Below are 2,760 nucleotides of genomic sequence, written 5' to 3'. Positions count from 1 at the left end.
TAGAGTGCAGAATCTTACAAGGGACAGCTTAGCAAAGGACAGAAGGGGAAGCTATAAATTTATATGTTAAAAAGGTAATAGATGTACATGGTAAAAAAAATGAAAACAGAACTATATACAGTGAAAAATAAATCGCCTTTTTACTTAGTCCCTATTTTTCCCTTTCAGTGACAAATTCTGGGATCAAATTCTTATTTATCTTTTCAATGATATTCTGTACTCTTACCAACTTACACGTAGGCTATTTGTTGCACAACTTTTTGCATGTTAATCTTTTTTCCATTTAAAGTTATATCTTGGAGATCAGATATCATCATTCTGTATTGGTAAGTTAAAGCTGCCTTTCTGTTGTTGTTGTTGTTTTCTGTTTTGCTTGTTTGTTTGCACTTGTTAGCATTTAGTGAACATCCCTCCATGTGTCTTCAAGCTACTGGGACACAGTGCCCCCCAATCCCCTTAATCTTCTCAGCTCTTCTACTGAAGAACTTGACCTTCATTATGACAGGCTATTTGGGGAGCTTTCCCTTCTCCAAAACTTTGTCATAGCCTGACTGCACCATGTCAGTGATAGGAGCAGCTCCAGTCTTGTTTTTGGATGTATTTAACCGTGTCTGCTCACTAACTAAAGTCCACAGTGTGTTGGGGTTGACAGATTGGCAGAAGCTCTGGCTCCTCTCTAAGTGGTAATGCCTCATACCAGCTTTTCCGAGGTAACCTGGGTGATATTTGTCAAAGTTGATCAAGTGGTAATGCATGCCACCAGTGTTACCTTGGCCTCCTGGGTGTTTCTGGGGGCTTGCTGACGTGGCTGTGGCTCAGGTGGCCCTGAAGTTTCCAGGCATTCCTCAGTCTAGATGGCATATGGGCAGCCCATATGCCAGTTGCAAGCTACCTCTTTCCTTTTAACACCTACATAATATTCTATTGAATACTATAATATATTCTCTATCAATAGACATTCATATTGTTTTGAAACTCTTGATTTTACAGATAGAGCTATAGTGAATATCTTTTTAAAAATATTTTATTTATTTATTTATGAAAAAGAGAAAGAACACTAGCAGAGGGAGAGGGTAAAGCAGGCTCCCTGCTGAACAGGGAGCCCCACATGAAGCTCAATCCCAGGACCTTGGCATCATGACCTGAGCAAAGGTAAACACTTAACTGACTGAGTCACCCAGGAACCCTGAGAATATTTTTTCTTTTAAAAGTAATTTCTATGTACAACTTGGGACTTGAACTCATGTCCCTGAGATCTAGAGTCAGATGTTTTACCAACTGAGCCAGCCAGGCATCTCTATAATGAATATCTTTGTACATATGTCTTTCTATATGTGTGTATATACCTATAAAATAAATGCAGAGAAGTAGAATTGTTGTGCTCAAGGAAATGCATATTTTAAATTTTCATAGGGTAACAGGATATTAGATGTGGCTTTTCTTCTTGGCTTAGATTATCAGCAAAGGTCCTAAAGACCAAACTAAGTACCAGACCACCTAGTTCTGTCATTTAGTGGAAACGGGTGCTAATAAGGTAGGTCTTTCACAAAAGTGAGGTGCTGTAATGTGAACTTTCAAAAAATGAGGGATACCTGTACTGGTTTTCTCTCTACCGTTAGCCTCGCCTACAGCTTACATAAGACAAGGCTGGGAATTCCTGAAGGGGTGAAGGTTAGAAGGGTTCTTCAGAGAGTGGGGGAATGGAGTTGTCAGCCCTGTCCTCTATCTCCTTTCCAGAGCTTTTTGCCCTCTTAGTTTAAACTAAATGAAGGGATTTAGAAGAGCCACTCAGAGCTTGTTGTATTTCCCATGGAATTTGGAGATGGAGAAACTAGTGCCTGAGTCACTGCTGTTCAAACATCCTAAGGCCACGATCTGTGGCAAAGCTGCCCCTGTAGGTCACATAGGAGCAGCTGTACCTCCTCCAATTGTGGAACAAAGGTCTGTGTTTCCTGTGACTGGATGCAGGCCCTATGAAAGAGCTTGAATTGCCAAAGATCCCACCAAGAACAGACTGGGGGCATTGGCATGGGGAGGGAAGCAGAGTGCCAAGGTCTAAGTGTTAAGAGTCATAAATGGTCAATGGGAGAATGTTGGAGGGGTCAGAAACGTTCAGGTGAATGTTCACCTCCAACAAAACCCAAAATCATCTCATAAAAGGACAGCATTTGGATGCTGGTCACACCCAAAGGGTACCAAAGCAACATTGCCAATTCCCATCACTGAAGACCCTTTCCACCCTTTGCTTGTCCTGCTCCTTCAGCACCAGCCGTCAGGGAGCCAGAGGTTACAGAGTGAGTCAGGAAGAAATAGAGGAAGAGAGCAAGGAACAAATAGTGAAAAGCTGACCAAGACCCCCTTTCTGGGTTTCAGGTTTCTGAGCCTGAGTCAGAAGGGAGGCTGGGGTTGGGGAGAAGGTCTAAAGTGGATGAGATTAAAGTTTTGATATGAAACTGGACCAAACCTGTTCATACCCAGAAAAATGAAACTATTCAACTAATGACTGAAAAGGATGGGAGAAGCTATTGCATCCACCCAAGAGTTCATCAGAGTGAGAGAATGGAGACTCCATGTAGCCTGGTGGAAAGTTAATGTGGTCAGGAAATATCATGTGTTTTCGGGGAGGGCGGGGCAAGATGGCGGAGGAGTAGGGTCCCCGAGTCACCCGTCCCCACCAACTTACCTTGATGACTTTCAAATCATCCTGAAGACCTACGAATTTGATCTGAGATTTAAAGAGACCCCAGCTGGAACACTACA

The 2,760-nt window shown here is 42.5% G+C and overlaps 1 pseudogene; it reads right to left on the bottom strand.

The window, feature by feature from the left end:
• Positions 1–422: 422 nt before the first annotated feature.
• Positions 423–861, bottom strand: LOC106559129 (annotated as a pseudogene).
• Positions 862–2,760: the final 1,899 nt, after the last annotated feature.

This window comes from Canis lupus, chromosome 8 (genome assembly GCF_011100685.1).
Source record: "Canis lupus familiaris isolate Mischka breed German Shepherd chromosome 8, alternate assembly UU_Cfam_GSD_1.0, whole genome shotgun sequence".
Taxonomy (NCBI): Eukaryota; Metazoa; Chordata; class Mammalia; order Carnivora; family Canidae; genus Canis; species Canis lupus.
This window is presented reverse-complemented; position numbering and strand designations above follow the sequence as displayed.